Source organism: Aythya ferina (assembly GCF_964211825.1).
Source record: "Aythya ferina genome assembly, chromosome: 18".
NCBI lineage: Eukaryota > Metazoa > Chordata > Aves > Anseriformes > Anatidae > Aythya > Aythya ferina.
This window is the reverse complement of record NC_140317.1, coordinates 2,898,895-2,919,470: the sequence shown is the minus strand read 5'-3', so window position 1 is coordinate 2,919,470 and position 20,576 is coordinate 2,898,895. Positions and strand designations below refer to the sequence as shown.

The 20,576-nt window shown below is 52.6% G+C and overlaps 1 protein-coding gene across 3 annotated transcripts in view; it reads right to left on the bottom strand.

Moving 5' to 3' along the window:
* TEKT3 (tektin 3) overlaps window positions 1-20,576 on the bottom strand; it is a 71,822-nt gene that overhangs the window by 48,579 nt on the left and 2,667 nt on the right. The gene's annotated exons all lie outside the window — the stretch shown is intronic.

Here is a 20,576-nt window from a genome sequence, read left to right as displayed (position 1 = left end):
ACGATCTGGCTTGGCACAAGCAGCTGGATAAGATGGACAACAAGGAGCCCCACTTACTGAGACTACCCTGAAGGTCTAACTCCATCAAAGGGACAAACTCTGCCCTCCAGGGTATTTGTGACCTGTCTGTAGCAAGCTCTGAACAGCAGCCTGCAGGCAAGAAGGAAGGATGAACACAGAGATGGAGCAACTGTCCTGAAAACAGCAGGTCTGTGGCAGCTCACTGGACACCCTGCAGGGCTCTGCAGCCCCTGGTTGCAGATCTGGGAGCAGAGGGGAAGGAGGCAAAGTCTCTCCAGGTGGGATTTACAAACCTGTGTGCACACACCTTACTCCTAAATCAGTCAGGTATTTGCAAAAATTCCAGTCTTTACTTCTCAACTGTGCACCATTTGCCTTTTTATTCATTTTAACTGGGACAGATTCTGCCTCTCTCCTGCAGAGTCAGTTCTTTATGAGCATGCTGCACAGAACAGGAAAACACCCAGAAAAAGAGAGATACACCTGGGTGTGCTGGGGCTCTGACACTCAGCTGCTGTACTGGGGTCCTCATCAGAACGAGGGCAGCTCCGGGTGCTCAGGCACGGGGACACACGTACGGGGAGACAGAGCTGTGAGCATTTCCCAGTGTCCTGCCACGCACTCCTGGTAGGAACCAAAACCACAGAAGCCTGGAACTTCATGTCCGAGAAGTGAGAGCATCTAAAGAAACGTGCTGCTTCAGATTGTCCTCTACCAAAACCATGGGGACAAAAAGAGGAGAAAAAAGTGTATATCCAGTGCCTTCTGCACCAAGCTGCATCCTGTGGGCTCCCTGCTCCCACAGCCTGTTGCAGGACCATGAATTTGCTTTTCTCCAGCTGCACTTGCTCACACTGCAGGGACATGTCCAGCACCGAGCTCGCCCTGAGTCACCCCCGGTGCCACCCCTGTGCTGTGCCGGGCCCCCCAGGGTGAGCCAAGGGCCCTGCACACGGCCAAGCAGCCCCGCAGGCAGCATGGACACTTCCCCAGGCTTATAAATAGAAACAGCCCGATGTGCTTGCAGGAAAAAAACTTTCCATACCCCCCCCCCCCCAAAAAAAAAAAAAAAAAAAGTCTCACGTCTCACTGAAGTGCTGTTGCTATGAAGTTCCGCTGTTCCATACCTATGCTACACGTTCTCAGTGTTACAAGAGGGAAAAGCCCTGCCAAAACCTGCCTTGTTCTGAGCTATGAGTTTTCAGAGGGCAGCACACTGTGCTGAAGCGACGTGTTTATTTTGACAAGCTGAAATAGTCCACGGCCCTTCCACAGCTTGTTCTCACTCAGTACTCACATCTTTTAACCCTTACGTTACAGAATTATTTTACGATTAACCTGTCAGGCTAATTTGCAGAAAAGAAACTCAAAAGAGGTTTAGTCACATTAAAGGACAATCCAACTATTTTCCAAGCCAACATGCACAAGGGCTGAGCCCTGCAGCAGGATTTGGCACCAAACGCAACACAAACAAGGCACCAGAAGGAGAACTGCTCTGGAGTCCTTCTCATTTTTAAAAGTTGTAGCTCAGATCTTTAAAATAAACTAAAAATAACAAAAATAGATAAACACCCTGAGGGAAACCTGGGCAGCCGGCCCCGGCACAGGGCAGGGCTGTGAGTTTGATTCAGCAGCAGCAGAGCCGGGAAGGAGCGCTGCGTGCCCCAGGGGTGCAGCAAAACCTCTCCGCCTGTTCCGAGGACAGCCCCAACAGCTGCGGGATGCTACCAGGGGCCTGCGAGGGTGACAGGGACAGCGACAGCCACACCGGCAGCGCCAGCTCCCAACAAAGCAAACACAGGCTGGAACAGGGCCAGGACCACACCGTAAGGAGATGCGGAGCTATTTCTGCATACAGCCCCACGACAAAACGTGCTAGATGGTTTGGCAAAGCAAACAGAAAGCTCCAGCTCGGTCCCTCACCCAAACCACCAGATGTACAACAAAAATGCGAGGAATGAGCAACACGAGGTGGTGGAAGAAGGAAGGACAAGGGTTACAGTGCGGAGATGTGGCTCTGACCCACACCTCTCGCTTGCACGCCCGCTGTTTTTGTTGGAACACCCACCTGTGCTGCACCCAGCCACATGCTCCCAGCCCAGAGCATTTCTGGGGAGAGGAGGCCAGCCACACTCACGAGTTTGGAGCAGGAGGACACGTGCATGCACTAATATTTCAGTCTTTGCACGGTATTATTTTGATCCTGGATAAATACTACTGCTCATGTGATATTCACGTAGGCTGTGGTTTCTCAAAGAGCCCTGGGCCTGACTGCATTGCTTGGGTGCTAGAGCAGCATCTCACAGAGCAAGAAAAGGAGAGGTTCCTACGATTTCCCAAATGATGAGGAAGAAAAAGGCAGCTTGATGGACAGCAAACCCAGTCTCAATATTTGTAGAAGTGGAAAGGTTTGGTGACAGGCTAAAGTTTGGATACTTTTCAGGTGAATGCTCCTGGGCAGCTGTGGGCGCTTTGATGGAGAAAGACCCAGGTGAGGCTGCAGGACCTGCCTTCCAAATTGCCCACATTGGGGCACTGGGACAGAGCCTGCTGCAAGTCCCAGAGATTTCTCCTCTGACCTTCCAGCCCTTCCCAAGCCAGCTGTGAACAGAGGAACCCCAGAGAGAAGAGAAATATCCCCTGACCTCAGAGCCCTGGCCCCTGGCTTCCACCCTTTTTGTGGGCTATGTCAAGGGGGGTGTGAGGAGACAGATGCCACAACAGCTCGGGGAGCTGAGAATGGGAACACAAAGCACTGGAGAGGAGAAGCCAGGGAAAGCCTGGAGCTGACAGCACCTCAGCAAATGAGTGGGTCAGCAGCCACCGCTTGTTATTTACAGTTTGTGCTTGGCTACTGGCCTGGGAGTGCTGTCAGAGCACGGGGAGAAAAGGCTCCACAAACATGCCTGGAAGTCCTCCAGGCAGATCAACTCCTCTGCTCCGTGAGCACCTGCCAGTGAGACCCATCTCCAGGCCATCCCGGTGGCCTGGCAAGGGCTTCCCAGAGCACGCAGGGCTGACCTCCGTCCCGTCCTGCTGCAGTGCCGGGATTAGGGCCGGACATCGCAGGCTGAGCCTGGGATTTATCTGGTGATGATCTCTGAGATGTCTCCTCACGGGATGCTCCAGGGGAAGCACGCTAACGCACTCCCCTTCTGCCCTGGTGCCAGCCTGGGATTCCCTTTGGCATGCAGCTGGGAGCACGGCCTGAGTGCTCTGCCACGCACTACATGGGGCTGCAACAGGCCCCTGTCCTGCATCCCCTGTCCCGCTGCCACAAGCAATCAGCCTGGGACATGCAGCACCTCATGCAGGCCACAGACATCAGCTGGACTTCTCCCTGCAGCCACCAGGACTTCCCCCATGCCTCCCCAACCAACCATTCTCCTCTGATCTGTTTCCATCTCAATTTTTGCACCATCTCTTGCTGCCCAGCCCAGGCAGTGGGCACACTGTGAGAAGACACAAGTACGCAGTGCCCAGCTCTCCATCCATGTCCCACCCCATGCTGTAGTTGGGGCTCACGAACCAGCACGCTTCTGAACTCCGACTCCCTTCCCTGGGATAACGATGAAGACAGAAATACCAAATGTGAAGACAGAACCTGAGTGAAGAAGCAAGGTCAGAAAGAGGCTTAAAAAAAGTGATGGTTATAAAAGTAAAGTGCCAAGGGCACCAGGGCACCTCACTTTCATCTAAGGCCAGCCAAAAGCTGCCCTTCCTTTGGGCCAGCCAAGAGACCCCAAGCTGAGCCAGGACCTTGCAACATATCTCGAACACGCAGCCTTGCACCATTAAATTTCATGCACTTCTGCTGAAAATAGTAACTCTAAAGTATAAGGCTAAAAAATCCCCCTACGTGAATTATTTCTAAAGAGACCCCAAAAGATGTAATACCTAGAACAGGACTAGGAAACACACCATGTTAGCATCACTTTTTTCTCCTGAAATAAAACTCATCCCCCCAGCACAGCCACCCAGCCAGGCAGCCCACGGCACCCCCTGCCCCGCTGTGGAGGCTGTGAGGAGTGGGATGGGGCCAGGTAGCACAACATTATGTGGGAAAGGTGAAATTAAACCCACTCAGAGGGCAGGGGCACTTCCAGGTCTGGCTTCAGCTTCCTAATGTCCTACCTAGAATCACATCCTGCTCACATGAAGTGGAGCTTATCTGGGGACAGCCGTGGGCTCAAGGCACGTGCCTTCACAGCCAGTGTGTTTTACAAGGATGCTGGTTTTACACCTGTGGCCATTATTCCTGCAAACATTGCCTGGCAGACATTTGCCAATCCCTCCAACATTAAAACCTCTCTAAAATGCTCAGGAAAGTCAGCCAGACCACTTCACACAGAATTCTCAACTCCGGAAAAGTTTTTAAACCTTTTGAGAATCCGGGTACTTCAGATCCAGAGAGAATTTCTCTTCTCCCCAGCACAGAGATCCAGCCCCTAGTTTTCCCCATACCACATGCATAGGGCTGTGCCTGGAGCTCTTCTTTATATCCTTCAGATAGCATTTCTGAGATGTATCCTGGCATTTATGAATACATTTGGTCCAAAAATCAAATCAAAACAGCTTCTTTGCAAGCAAAAAGTCACCATTCCTGCCCAGTGTTGCCATATGGGCAGCAGCAGGACCAGAGCCAGGGACCCACTTGGGTCACCTCACAGTGGCTGGGCAGCACAAACCTCCAGCCAGCCCCATCCAACCAGGCAATTAAATCAGACTCACAATTATTGGGATACCACAGCAGCACACTTCACAGAACCACATTTAAAAAAAAAAAAAAAAAAAAAAAAAAAAAAAAACAACAACAAACACTCAAACAATGATTCTTTTGAGCTGCTGAATGAAAATGGGCAATACCAAAATTAAAATGGAAGCCAACAAAAAGAACTACAATTCCTGTGAGAATTGGGACATGTGGCTGTTTTTAAACCCAAATCTACTACTTAGGAAAAAATTCTTTACTGTGAGGGTGGTCAAACACTGAAACAGGTTTCATAGTGAGGTGGCTGATGCCCCATGCCCATCAGTGTTCAAGAGGCATTTGTATAACATCCTTAATAATAAGGCTTTAACTTCTGGTTTGCCCTGAAGCAGTCAGGCAGTGGGACTCGACCTTTGCAGATCCCTTCCAACTGACCTGTTCTGGCCTACATGTATTGAAACATGGACAGAGGTCCTCGTTTCTTCAGGATGGGAAGAAAACCTTAGACAAAGCTCTGCTGCCAGAACCCTTGGTCAATGAACACCTCCCTTGTGCACTACAACTCTAACAGCACACAAGAGAGCTGGCAACAGGGAAACAGCAAGGTAACAGCAACTGCTTGTTTCACTTTATTTTCTCCAACTACAGGCTGAGATATTCAATGTAATAAAAGGAAAAAGCTTCCCAAGAGAGCGGAGGGAGGGCTGCTTTTTATGAAAGGCATGTAAGCCATAAAGCGCCCAGCACATCGCTCCGTGCTGCCACTCGGGCGAGTTAATTCTGAGCGCGCTGCTGGCAGCAGGACAGCTTTCACACCCTTATATTTAGAGAGACCCGCCTGAAAAACAGCCAAGGCTGTCACCGATAAATCAGGCTGTTCTGACAGCACCCAGAACGTGTAGTAAAAGCAAATGGGGGGGGAAATGAAATTACATGTTGCAAAGGGAATTCTGCGAAATAATAAGCTTCTATTTTGTGTTTGTAAAAGCTCACAATAATTAGAACTATTTTCCCCTCTGTTTTTAAGCCAGCCCTTGCTGACGGGCTCTCGGCCCCCAGCCTCTGCATTCCGGCAGTGCACTGGAGGTGGTGTGAAGTCATATCCACAGAGCACTTGGGGTGGGGATCACATTGTCTGCCTTTGACTGGAAAAATCCCACCTCAAGCAAATTAAAGCATCTGTTTTTCTACAGCCAAACAAATACAGCACTAAATAATGCTTGTCTGAGGTGAGAAGACATCAGCAGCTGATTTCTCTAACTAGATGAGCATCTTGTTTTCATCTGAATGTGCTCTGGCCCCTCTGCCAGCAGGTGCTAAACCAGAGCTTACTGCACGGCTTCCTAATTTATAGCTATTTAGGATCAGGAAGACGTTTCCCATCATATCAAATTCCCACCCTGGAAGAAGTCTCTGATGAAGTGGTAGATGCTGATGTTTTCACACACAGGCCCTAGGTCTGAGCAAATACCAGTCCCTGCAGTTTAACTCCCCACCACGGCCTCAGGCTTTAGCCCTATGCTGTACCCATCCCATCTTCCCCATGGCCCAGGGTAAGGACCACCTCCACCTCTCCAGGAAAGCCGACAGACCATCAGGCATATCTTAACACTGTATTTTACACTCTCTCAGCTTAGCCTGCATCGCCCGGAGATTTTTCAGGACAGGAGGTTCCTGCCCAAAGAAGCTTCAGCCTTTCAGTTTAAGCAACATACAAATGCTACTTCACCAGAAGTCAGCTTCAATCCTTATACGACTCAACAGCAATTCACTCATCTTCAGAAAGATTTTAATATGACCCCTCAGTGAGTAGCCAGATGGAACAGCAATTGCTAAAAGAACTGCTGGAAACCAAACAAAGCTGATGAAAGGATAAGAGCAACAAAACCATCCTTTATTCATTCATCTTACTTTACTGTTTGAAATGCTCCATGAACTGCTTCCAACCCAAACTCCTCCCCAAACATATGAACTGGGAAGCTGTTTTGTAGAGATGGAAAGAGATGATCAGAGGCTCTGAAAGGGCTGGGGGAGGAAGAGATCAACAGAAGAGGCAGCAGGGGGAATTTGGGAACACAGGATATACCCCATGAAAGACCTTAGGAAGGAGAGAAACCCTGGCTGTGCACTAGGGCCACAGTGACAAACCATCCAAACAAAGAGCATCACAAAGGTTTTATTTGTCTGTTCCAGGATGGGCCTGACCTAACGTCAGGTGGAGCTGGTGGTGCCCAGCCACTGCCTCCAAGGGGCTCTAGGTGCACTGGAGGCTGAGCCCTGGGGTGACGCACGATGGCCCAGGAGCAGTCAGCCAAGCTCCTGCCCCAGCAGGTGCAACCACATCACCCCCAAATTCTCCTGAAAGGTGGTGACAGGAGGCAGCAAGGTGTGAGCCCACACAGGCCACGTCCCCTCCATCACCTCACCTTCCAGGAGAGCCACCCCAGTGAGCACATCCCAGGTCCAGGCTGGGTTACTGGGTCCAGCTTCCTTACTGGTCATGAGTTAGGAAGAGCTGACAGTGGAACATAAAGGAACCAAAACCAAGAGTTCCCACAGCAGCAGCCTCCACGGCCTCCCAGTTTCATGGAGATGTTTTACAACACGCCCAGCGATGTGCCAGGTTTCAGGGCTGGGCACAAGAGCTGTGCTCAGCACACATGTGCAGGCTACTGAATGAACAAAACAGCAGGAATGCTGCTGGCCTTTGAGTAACTTGTTTCTACTTCGCAGGCATGTCATGGTCTTTTGCACTTCTATTTTTTCTTACTAAGAAGGGGAAGGGAACGTGACAGAAAAAAAGCTGGGTGCCAGGATCACACCCAGGACACCACAGTGTGTGTATGTACAAACAGCAACTAAAATAGCAGGGGTGGTTCCTCAGCTGCCGCAGGCTGTGTGGAGCTATTCATCTGATTGTCACACCAGGAGGACATCTGACCCCAAAGCAGGACAGGCAATACGCAGGCAAGAACAGAACGAGATACTGGGCCATGCTGGTGGAGAGGGGAACATCCACCAGCTCCATGCTTGTACATGTATCTGCAAGCGAGAATTCACCCCCTGGTATCACACATGCAGCAGCCCCCTGAATCAAAAGCAGCACAAACTGGTCATTTCATTCCAAAACCAGCTTTAGTTGTCTTTCTGCTGCTTTCCAGCCCATTTCCCCAGCTGATCCTGTATCTCCACCTGCAGGAGCCTGACCAGGAGGTGGCTGGGTACCACTGGTGTCACCGAGGAGGACACGGAGCCGGGGGAGCAGCCAGAGCAGGGACAGGCAAGAGAAAGTGCTTGTTTGTGTGCAAGCACAAGGAGGCAAATAGTTGACATTAAGACTTCAGGGAGGCTGTGGGACTGGGCTATTTCTTTCAGCCCTCGCACAAAGGGACCTTTTTTGTCTTGCTGCAGAACAGAAATGATATTGAAGGGTCTGTGGAATTTCTGGGCATTTTCTCCCCTTGGAGACGTGCTTCACAGCGCAGGACAAAGTAGGACTCAGAGAACAAGCTGTTCACATGTGGCCCTGCATCTGCTTCCAAGTGCTTTCTGTCTCCCTGCTGCCACCCCGTTCCATCCCCAAGGAGCCCCTGCTGCTTGCGGCAGAGCCCCAAGGTGCCACAGGGCTCACTCCTGGCCTCGGAGCAGCTCCAAAGCAGCCAGCCAAGCCAACAAGCAGCTGCAGAGTGCCATAAAACACCACAGAGCTCTTCTCCCTCCCACTGTGACACAGGTACAGAGATTTCTCCAACATCATTAAGGATGCATCTGCTGCATGGCCCTCCCCAAGCCCCTGCCACCCTGAGAGCTCGGTGAGGCTGGCACAGGCCCCGCACATTGCTCATTCTGAAGCTCCCTGTGCCATCTCCAGCTGGGGATGGTCAAAAAACTCATCCTCCGCAGGCAGCCAAGCTGCTGCCCGTGCTGCTGGAAAGCAGCCGGGACAGGGAATAAAGCTGATGTCTGCCATTGGCCAGAAAGCGACACCTCCGTGCACGCAGTGCCCGACAAGCCAGCCCTGACACAGCCACCACTGCTGGGATGAAATCCCCATCACCACCAGGACACAGCACAGCTCCTGCCTCTCGCAGGCATTTCCCTGCCTCACCCACTCAGCACCAAGGGGAAAACTGAGACCTTCCAAGTTCATCTGGAGTCCCGCCACGTTTTCCTCTTGCAGAACATGTACAGCACACAGCCAGAGCCTTGAGGTCACTTTAGGACAGCCTTCGCACAAAAGGCTGGAGGCACATGGAAAATAAAAACCCCATTCTCAGGCAACGAACGCCGAGCGTGCCCCCGTGCCAGCAGCGGGCGAGCAACCCCACCGAGCCGGCAGCGGGGCTGGCAGGGAGCCGGGACAGAGCGGGGACTGCACGCGGACGGCGGCACCGGCAGGATCAGCAGAGGAGTTGGCAGGATATTTCCCCAGTTAACTCTGAGATTCTGGGGGAGGAAACCAAAAATATTGACAGCATCTGCCACCACAGTGTTGGGCAGAGGGAGCCAGCCCAGTCACACCAGGCACTCTTCCTCATGGGCGCCAATTCACCTCTAAACCCTGACTGCATCCAAAAGACAAGCCCAGATGGGGAGCAAAGCCTCCTCTTTCTCCAGGCAGTAAGGCTTTCAGCTGAGGAGCCCTTCCTGGTCCCCAGCACCTGCCTATGAACTATCTCTGCAGATTTTATGCCTCTGGGGCACCGCGCATCCTCGGGGAGGACTTCACCTCTGTGGCCAGGGGGAAGGCGATGGTGAGAAATCAGCTCTGCCATTTCCAGCTGGTGCAGAGGAAGAAGCAGTGCCTGGGGATCAACGGGTACTGACGGGTACTTTGTGAGCACAGTGGGCAGGGAGCACACGGCAGAGCAGTGAAGTGGCGTGCAGAGCTGGTGGCACAGCTCAAAGAGACCAGCCTGCAGCCCTTCTTGTCTCAGAGGCCCCTGCAAGATATTCTGGCATTGCCACTTCAAATTAGTGCTTAGCTTGGAGAAAATGGGCTTCGGTCCTCTGAGAAAGCGCTCTGACTGGCTACAGCTCTCCTTCCTAATTCCCGGTTTGAGTTTCTGTAATAAATCCCAGATTGCTCAACTTCCACTACACTGGTCTGTGAGCTCAGGCAGCAGTTAACCCTCTGTGGCCCCAGGCAATCAGTAAATATCCTTCTCCTGTTTTATCTTCCTTTGATGCCATTTTTAGGATAAACTGCACACTGGGGAAGGCAACCAGCTCCCCAAAGCACTCACAGCTGTGCCATCTACCCCTATCCAAAGCCCACTACCCCCCAATACCTTACACCACTTTCTTCCTTGTACAGACCCTACAAAGCACAGGGCTGTGATGAGTGAATGCAAGGAATAAGGGTTAATCTTTGGCATGCTGTTACATCAGGCTACCATGCAGTAGCTTCCAGAGAGCATCAGTCCATGTACAACCTGCCTAGATGTCACTGCAATGCAAGGGGATGGAAGAGCAAGCTCTGCAGAGTGCATGAGCATACACAGTGCCTGTCTGGGAGCGTGGCTGTTGCACGCTGGACATCAGAGACCAAAGAAAGCGAGACAGCATTTTTCATCCAGAAAAATCTTTGACAGAAATAGACTTGGTTTTGGAACAATCAGCAGCATTACCAACACTTTCTCGCACGGCAGGGCAGGGATGCAGCCAGCATCACATCCCCACATCCTCAGCCTCCTACTGCACCTTGCCAGGAGCTGCCCAGGGCAGCAATTAACCAATTAACTCCCAGTTAATTGGTAATTAACCAATTAACTCCCTGACATCTCTGCCTACTGCAGAGCAGAGAGCAGCACATGCTGCCCACAGCTCCCAAAGTGTTGGTGGCCACACATGTCTTCACAGCCTCCACAGCAAAAGAGGCTCCTCTGTGTTTTCCTCCCCAGCCTGGGCTGCAGATGTGTTTGTGCCACTTCTGGCAGGACACTTTGCCCAGGAGCAGACCCCGGTGGCAGCTCACAGCCCCAGCCCCTCAGTGGGCTGCATTGAGGGATGCTCCTCACCCTCCTGCACCTCCCAGTGAGATCAGGCTCTAGAGCTGGGCCCTTTTCTGAGGCCTCCGTGACAGATCTGCCCCAAACGTGCGCTCCCCCAGTTCCCCACCCCGCCACCTCATCCCTCACCCCACTGACCCCAGCCGGCTCAGGGTTTGCTATCACTGCTTCCACATAACCTCTGGGGTGCTCCCCCTGCACTCCACAGTCTCTAAAACCACCCTCTGCGACTCTGCTGTCTGTAAACACCACGGTAATAAAATAACCCCCTGCAGCAGAGCTGTACACCTTGCGTCATGGCTCGGACATCCACCTTAGAAGCCCTCCAGGCTGCCACAGATTGGGATAAAAGCCTCAATACATTTGTAAAGACCACGTCGTTTGGGCTACTTGACTCTGATTTTGCCTGGAAGTGAGCTGGCGTGGGGTGTTATTACAGCACGGCTTCCACTTAATGACTCTTGCAAACCTCCCACAGCTCACAGTGACAGAGCAACGCAGCAAGCCTCGTTGTGAGTCAGATCTTGCAAAAAGCTTAATCAGGCATGTCGTTTCACCCATATAAACACTACCAGGGAAGCCAGAGAGATGTTATTCTCATTTACAGATCAACACACGTGCTGCAGGCTCCACAGTCAGAGCTTTCAAGAGTTTTCCTGCACTGCTTTTTTCCACCATGGGATGCTCCTGTGGCAGGTCTGCTGGAAATGCCACCACAAATACTGGTTTTTGGGGCTTCTGAGTCACTTGGGACTGTGCTTTCTCACACCATCTCTGGACTAACCCCACGGCACCTTCCCAAGTGCTTGGTCTGTCCCCAAAGGTGTCAGGGCAGGGGGAGCACCAGGACATGTGGTGGCAGGGCACACACTGCAGAGTAAATCCACCAAAAGCATCATCCCTGTGACTGCCTTATTGATGACATTCCTGCTTTGGGCAGCTTTCCCATTGTGCACTCCCAGCTTCCACTTTCTGCTTCAGCAGTGACAAGCTGGTGGAAGTCCTTACACGCGTCCTTGGCCCAGCATCACCCTCTTGTTGTTGCTATTTCGAGTGTCCAGCACGGTGGGGTACCAGAGCTAAATAAAGCCTACCAAAGCACAAGTAATGACCACATTTTTCCCGGTAATCACTTTCCTAAGGCGTTAGCCAGTGCTTCCGTGGAAGGATGGCCATTTTTCACTGCTAGCTGACAAATTCAAAGCAATGTTTTCCACCCGCAGTTCTTCAGCAGGCACACCCAGCCCCTTCTGCAGGGCTCATGCACCTTGGTGGTGATGTTCCAAGCCTCATACCCAGAGCCAAGCACGGAGAGCTGCGGGTCCTGCCCAGAACAGGGTGCCTGCCCCCAGCACAAGACTCCAGCAGGCTCTGAGCTGGCAATGCAGGCTCCTTGCAGGCTGAAAACCTTCCCCACATAACCTGGTCAATATTTGGACAGAAAGCACTGAGCTTCCTGCTGTCACAGTGCTCCTCTTCTGCAGGCACACATTAATTTGCTTCAGGGACGCTGCAACACAGCGACCTGCATTCCCCTCCCAGGCATCTTGCCGCAGCTCCCAGCACCTCCAGTCTTTGCACAAGCACTGAACCACCCCGAGCTGGTGGTTAAAACACACCACAGTTACCCTGCAAACAGCAAGGACAGGATTTGGGGTCAGACAAAATCAGGAAAAAGGAGAGAAACCAGGCTGGCAGTGCAGGCAGGCAGGGATAGCAGCTTCCAGCATTAGTCAGAAAGAGTCAAAAGTTCACATCCTTCCCACAGCAGAAGAGCTCTGCAGAGGCGCTGCGCTCAGGTTAAGGACTCCGGCAGGAGGGAGGAAGATTTTCCCAGTGAGGACTTGCCCCTCACAACCTACCGCTTGTCCTCTCTGCATGAGAACAAAGCCCCAGGCAAAATGTAACACAAAGCAAACCCAAAGCAAATGTAACACAAAAACCCGAGTCCAGGCAGAGAGCAGCACCTGCCAGGGAGCCCCAGGCATGATGGCCAGAGTGCTCGGCGCTGGGTACCAGACCCTCACCACACCAAGCCACGTGCTGCCTCCAGAAGAGCCACGCTACAATTACTTCTCATAGCCGAGCTGAAGTCCTGGAGGTGCCAGGGGATGGGGCAACCTCCAGGCCAATGCTCAGGATCTGGAGACTGATCTCAGAGCTGGGGGAGCCCCCTGGAGTCTGCCCTCACTAGGAGCAGTGGCTCCCACCCCTGCCCAGCCAATTCCAGTATCAGACCGGTGAAGCATGGCTCTGCAAGGCCAACGGGAGGCTGGTGTGCACACATGGGGAAAGCCTTGCCCACAGCTAGGGATAAGAGGAGTCCCTGACTCCCAGGCAGCAAGCAGGAGCGACAAAAATTGCTGCTGTGGAGAGCAGCAGGGATGCTCTGCTCCTCCAGGGCTTTCCCCCCTCCTTCACCAGGAGCTGCCCCTGCAGAGCATCCTTCATCTGTGTCCTGTGTGACAGCCCCGCAGCATTTTGGCTGTGGTGAAGGCAGGGCATCCCCTGGGCATTTTCTCCAACATCTAGCAAGTACAGGGAGGAGATGCTGAAGCACAACAAAAACACAAACCCAGACACAGACCTGGCCACGTTTACAGACAGCCCTAACAAAAGCTTACACAGAGCTCCACAGGAAGGAAGAGAGTATTCTCCCTCCTCGCAGCCTCCAAGGCCAGCTTCCTATTTGGTTGTGCTCAGACACTACCCCAGCAAACGCCAGGACAACGCGGACAGCACCGCAAGGAGACCAGCACAGCCCAGCCCAGCACTGCAGCTCCCTGGCAGCGGACAGCCTGGCTCACGCTCAGCCCCCTGAAGTAGCTGCCATCAGGCTCGTACAATGCAAATTAAACAGAAGGTTTTGCAATCAAGCCTCGCATCAAGATTAGAGCAGCGAGATTCAAGTTACAGGCACAGCTTCAAGCTAATATTTGTTTTACCCTAATTACTGTGCCGTTAACCCCTGCAGCAAGGCGACCCCAAGAGGCAGGCTCCTGCTGAGGCTCTCGCAGCGATCCCATGCCACGAGCACAGCTAGCTCTATCTGGCCAGATAAATCCAGAGCACCTCTCCTCTGAAAGATTTCTGGATCGAATTGTGCATCTTTCAGACGTGAAGCATGCTGCAGGAGCTGTGGATGCCAAGGGGCCCACCCAGCTGTTCAGTGCTGCCTTTTTGTCAGGCGAGACAGCCTGAACATTAACTGGTGCATTGCTGGGCTTGCGTCTGATGGCTCCTGCATCCCACAGGAACGGGGAGGATGCTCTGGGCTCCAGCTCTTCTCCTTCCTGCCTCTTTTGTTGTCTGCAATCCCAACAGAATTTCACAAAAGAAGTGGATTACTCAGGAAAGCCACATTTTCCCTTTCCTGACACATCCTACAACATGACTCAGGCAAAAAGAAGAGGAAAAGACATGCATGTGCAGCAAGCAAGCATAGAAAGGATGGCGCAAGACTGCCAGGGTGGCTCACACCCAGGCTCCAGGTTCAGTTTGATCATTCCCCTGTGCTGCTGTTATTCCGGTGCTCAAGCAGAGCTGGAGCAGTTCAGCAGCAGCTCAAGGAGTGTCCTGCCAAATCCCCACCAACAGCTTCCACGTGGCTGCTGGAGAAGCCCTCTGCAATGACCATTTTGACAGACATCCTAATTTCTGGCTGAGAAGGGTTTCTCAGCTTCCAGGCTGAATGGGGAAGATCAGATCAGAAGTTACTGCAGAAGACACCTCCTTTCCCACCCAGCAGCCTGGTCCAGCTGCCACCTGGACAAGAGATGGGGGACACCTCCTTGCTCCCAGAGGGGCTTTGGGAGAGGCCAGCTCTCCCTTACGGAGCGCTTCCACCCCTGCTGTGGTCGGCTACAGCCTGGTGCTGGGTGCTGTTATCACAGGGTCGGGATGTGGTGCTGGAGGCAGCGGTGCTGGATGCTCGGTAGTCCTGCAGCAGGGACAGGGACACCTAGGCAGAGCACTGAGCTGCAGGCAGCTGCAAGAATAGGCACCAGGATACAAAGCGATCACAAAAAGAAGGATCCCTTGTAGCTGCAGAGCCTCCAGCAGATGAGGACCAAGGGATGGAGCTACCCTTCTGTGGCTTTCCTGGAAGACTGAGTCAGCTTCCCCATGCCCCCACTCCTGGGGCTGGAAGCAGGAGGCAAAGCTTCCATCCCTGTCTTCTGGACCCATCCTGGAAGCTCTCTGGGGCAAGGACTGCATCGAGCTCACAGACCCCAACTTCCTCAGCACACCTGGTCCTGCTGCAAGAGAATCCCCTTTTCCCAGCCTGTCCTAGAAGCACCAGGACGGAGCCGTGCTTGCAGGTCCCCAGCCCCAACAGCAGCCAGAAGGAATTTCACTGAGCAAGAGATCAAGCCTCTGCGGTTTCTGGTATCTCCCTGCCTCAAGGGAGGCCCCACGTCTTAAAGCACACTGCCTCATTCACGGCACTGCCGAGGCTGGAGGCACCTCTGGAGATCCTCTAGTCCCACCTGCCTCCCCAAAGCAGGCTCAGCTGAAGCCTGCTCAGGGCTGTCTGGCCAGGTTTTGAATGATCCCGAGGATGGAGACTTTCCTGTTTAACATTTCTTCTGCTTTAACTGAGAGCCCACCTTTTAATCATTAGGCGTGGAAAAAAAGATGTTTGTACAAAAGCCCTCGGATCAGGCAACATCCAATCCCAACAGCAATAATGAGTTGAGCTGGCTGCAGATGAGTTGGGAGAAAAAAGGCTTCAGCTAGAAACTATTTTGCTGGAATAAATCTGCTTCTTGGAGTTCTCTCACTTTGTCAAAAAGTCAACGCCTACTGGAAAACATCCACTTTGCATCAAAACCCTGATCAGCCAAAAGAACAGAAGACTTTGCCGTTTGGTCAAAACAACCTCTCAAAACAGAAAACCTTAAAACAGAAAGCCTGCATGGTTTTGTTTTCTTTTCATCATGCAATTCCCTGTAGCAGAGGGAAAACGTCTCCCTGCCAGCCCCAGGGTGACACTGGGGCTCGAGCACAGTGTTCCAGCCGTGGAGTGCATCCCGATGTGCCTGCACCCCTGGCCCCATCCCACCCCCCACCAGCAGCACTTGGCTCCAGCCTGAGACCCCACAGAACATTTATTGACCAAGTATCTCCATGGCTGCAGGCCAGACTTATTGTTCACACACAAAACCCTTGCTCCGTTGATGTCCAAGTCCCGCTCACAGCTTTGCCAGGTGCAGGATTGCAAACCCCAGTCCTTAGCAGGCAACCTGGCCCTTGGAAGCAGAGCAGGGATGGCCAGGCGAGCTCCTCATGTCCTCCAGCTCCCCTAAACACAGATGCCACAGGAGCCAGCAGGCAGCAGAGACGTGCCTGGCATGGCCCAGGGGTGCCGCTCCGTGGCAGCGGGGTGTGCACGCGCATGCCCCCAGACCTGAGCAGCTCTGGATGGGGCATGCAATGTGAGCCCAGGGCCAAAATAGCATCTGTTCTTAGCAGGAAGATGCTGCAAGGCCGCGACACCCGCCCGCCACGCCAAAAATGCGAGGTGGGAATGTTCAGCATCCAGGCAAATCAGCCTTGGGAACAGAAACCCCGAGCTCCTGCAATTCATCTTCCAGGGGAAGAGAATGTCCCCGGCCCAACCAAAGGAAACCCGGGATGACCTGGGGCGGAGATCCCGAACAACAAACAGGAGCCGAACAAAAGCCAGGGCATAAAAGGAAGCCGTGCACAGACGTGCCACCGAATATAGTTCAGGAAGGGGCCCGTGTGTTTGGGCACATGGGCTGCTGAGCTCACCCGCACGGGTGGTCACGTTTCTCTGCTCAGAGGCTCTGGCATGGCTCAGCTGCAGCAGGTTCTTGTCTGTTCTTGCTGTCCCCAGATTCTGCAACACTGCTGTTAGGGCAGCAGCCTGCACAAGAGGGTGAGAGTTTTACAAGGCCAGGAAAGAAAAATCCCGCAGGTGGTCACTGTGGGAGCCTCCCAGGACAGCTGATGCAGAGGAGGTCAGTGAAAGCAGCCTCCTGGTGACCTCCTTTTTCTGATTTTAGCAAGCCCGTGGCCTGAGAAGCACTGATGGCTGCTGCACATCAGGAAAAAGATATCTATTTTTAAAGGCCAAAGTACAGGCACATTTATCCATCAGGAACAGCCCAGAAGCACAGCAGCAGGAGCCCCCAAGAGGACTGTCTGGTATGCTTTACAGCCCTCCTGTAAGCAAACTTTTCCTCTGCAGTCCGTAGCAGGGAAGTCAGTTTTGACAAAGCAATGACCTTTTCCATGTTTGCCACCTCAGACAAACTTCTGACAACCAGTTTCACTCAACACGGGAAGCTGTCCCTGTTTTTAGACCACAGCTCATCCAAAGGGAAAGCGCCCTCACTGCAGGCTGTGAGTAAGCTGTGACTGTAACAACAAACAAGCCAAACGCTTTCTAAGGACACAAGGCCTTACCTTTGGCTGGCTAGCTATGCACACAACATTATGAAAACCTGAAAGTCTTTATTTGGGGAAGATCATCCTCTTATTCACAGGTGCCCTGCTCTCCTGCAGAGACCAGCTCCAGCTTCAGGACCCACCTTGGGGCCGGCTCTTGGACCAAGCCCCCATTGTTCCCAGCTCCAGTCCCCATGAACGAACACATACACGTGCTGATGTTCTCCTGCAAAGAACGCCAAGCCCCCAGGCATTTTAGTGCTGTGTGGTCACATTCAGGCAGTTGTTTACCACTTCAGTGCCACTCGGCTCTGGTTTTCAGCCATAAATTGGAAGGCAGCCAGTTTTTGCTCAGAGCAGCACAAAGAACATCGCTGATCCCAGAGAGACCTTCACAGGCTCCCACGTGCCAAGACCACCAGACAGTGATTTGGGTAACACACACACCACCCCACGGTCCTCCAGCTGCAGGGCACCCTTTAGATGGCAGTAACTTTCTGAAAGCTGAGAAAATGCACAGATAAGGGAAAAGAGTAAGAACAAGCGCACAAAGCTCATGAGAGATGAGTCTGGGTGAGAGGGAGGTCAGGAAGCAAGCTAAGCATGCTCACACCCCTCCAGATGTACGCACAGACTTGGAGGACGTGCAGCTGGAGCCGGCCAGCAGCACAGGATAAATGGAAGGAGCACATCTGAAACTATCTGAAGAGAGCTTTGTGGTGATTTCTGGAGCAACCGCCAGGGAAGGGATCCTTTCCAGCAGCCAGACGGCTCCATCAGCAGCACTCGGTGACAGGGCCACCAGGCAGCCCATCCGAGGGGACAGCCTGGTCCCTGCAGGACACACGCTCACACTGATGCCTCCACATCAGTCACCCACAGTTCAAGTCATACCCTGCTTTTCTGCAAGCATCCCCAAGATATTTGCTTGCGAGTTCCCTGCAAGGAAACATTTGATACAGTTTTCAAGGAAAAGCAACACTGCAGAAGCTTGGGCATCAGCAACATGAATCTCTTCATAAATATGAGCACTCGCTGAATTAGTCTCTTGCAACTTTATTTTCCTAATCCATGATCAAGAAAAGTTTTTATTTGCTGCATAATGATTCCCAGAAGAGAGCTCAGTCCCCTGAAGCTTTACTGCACCTCCTGCTTGCCAGGGAGTGTTTTGGCTGTTATCTCCATTTCAGAGAACATGAAGGCAAGACCATCTTCCCAAGAGGTGCAAATTAAGAAGGTGAAACCCAAACAAAACCAATGAGTGGCTGCAGCAAGTACCCAAAATGCTGACTTCTCCTGAGCTGGTAGGAAAGATGTTTCAGATAGGGGGGAAAAAAAAGCAAACTCAGAACAATGAGCCACTGTGTAAAGCAGGTTGATTCCAAATGAAAGTACAGAAAGCTATTTCCAAAGTCAGCCAAGGAGTTTTGTGATCCCAGCCCTGACGCATCCTCTGGTGGTGTTTCCTCCTCACAGACGAAGCCCCCTCAGAGGTGCTGAGCTCCCAGAGCCGAGTCCTTGCTGTGTCCTCAGCCACGTCCCATCCCCACCTGCAGCACTCTGCCCTGCACAGCAGACATTTGCTCCCCAAATCCACCTCTGGAATTGAAATACTCCATATTCTGGGGGGCCAAATCAGGGCGTTTGGTTCAAATTAGTTTTCCTAATCGGTCCTGAACGCCAGCCAGGGCTGAAGCTACTCCAGCTGTACATATGGCTTGGAGCAGGAAGGGCACAAGTCCTTCGAAACATCCTCTCCAGCGCATATTTCACAACAGCCCCTCACTCCAAGAAGGAAATTCACCCCAGCACTGGAAGGTTTTCCTTCTCAAGAGGACTGCTTGCACTTCCTCTAGAGCTGTTTTTTGTACACTCTTCAGCCGTGCGCTTCCAACCATCTTTGTAAACACAGCAGTAAACAGAGCCTATGAGCAAGGCAGAATAAAATGAATCTTTTTTTTTTTTTTTTTTTTTAAAAAAAAGGAGCAAAGGAACTCGGATGGGCTCGCACAGACACCTCCCTGTTCTGCAGCGAGCCGTTTCCTCGCCACATCCGTACTGGGAGGAATTTCCCACCCGGAGGCAGACACAGGCAGCAGTGTGCTCGGCCAGCACCAGGACCCTCACTGCCCTGGGCTGCAAATGCTCCTGGAATTGTTGGGCTCACGTGCTGGGCAGGGAAAGTTTCCTTTGCTGGGCTGCACCAGCTCCTCCCTCCTGTGCTGTCCTGGCCCCAGGGCCAGCAAGGGGATTTCACACTGCCCACTGTCACTGTGCAGCAGCCCAACCTGCTGCCTGGCCCTATTTAGATTTCATGTAGGACCCAATTCCATCACCCTGATGAGATATTGCCCTTACTGCTCACTTATGGACCAGTGAGCAAGTGGTACCTGGCACAAACCACGGCAATATGTTGGAGCACACAGAGGAAGGAGCCAGACATTTCCTGCACCTCCACCACCAAAGTCCAGAAGCTTTGCAGAGCCCAGCTGAGGATCTCACCCATCTGGGTCTTTCTTTGGGTCTGAAGCTCAAATGGAGCTGAAGACCTGGCCCAACCCCCAGCTTTACCTGCTCTGTAGGGTAAATCAAGAAGGACCAAAGGCAATCCCCTAAATCCACATAGCCAGTGTCCTGCCCCAAGCCCCGGAGAAGTACCAAGACTTCCCAGCTCCAGCAAAAGGAATGTGTGGTTCAGGATGGACTCATCCAGTCTCAGTTTCCTACAGTCCAGACCTGGTACAGGTGACAAGAGTGAACAGGGGGACAAGAGACCGGCCACTCACTGCACCAGCTACCCAACACTGCTGGCTCCATCAGTATGTGTTCCTCCAGGGTGCTCTAGGGCGGCCCAAACCCTTGGCAGAAACACTCCCCACCCAACCCAGGGCAGAGAGATCCTCACCTGCCCCACCTGGAGAACCGGACAGAAATCTGGGCATTTCTTCCATTTTCACACAGTTCAGTGAGCCCCAGCACCACCTCCTCATCACTGCTCCTATCTCCAGAGGTGGAGAAAAAATACTTGGCAGTTGTAACAGTCCAGGTGAATCTCATCAGTAACGAGAGCATTGATCCATGCTGCAGCAGATGCCGTCATGCTCTTTAAAAGGTCTGAGCAGGTAAACCAGCCCACCCAGGCTCTGCTGAAGAGCATTTCTCTTCTTAATAACACTGCCCCCATCCAGCCCAAATGGGCACGGTGGCCAAGGAGCAAGTGGGGATGGGTCTGGAGTGCCAGGACTGACCCCCAGAAGAACACTCAGCAACTTAGGGCAGCCCCCAGGCTACCTCAAGACAAGGGAAGAGAAAAATCAGAGCACCTCAATTTCTCAGTTGCACTTCAGTTCCTATTTAAGAGGACTTTTAGGTCTGCTTTGCAGCTATCAGACCTTTAAACGAGCACCCCCAGGCCC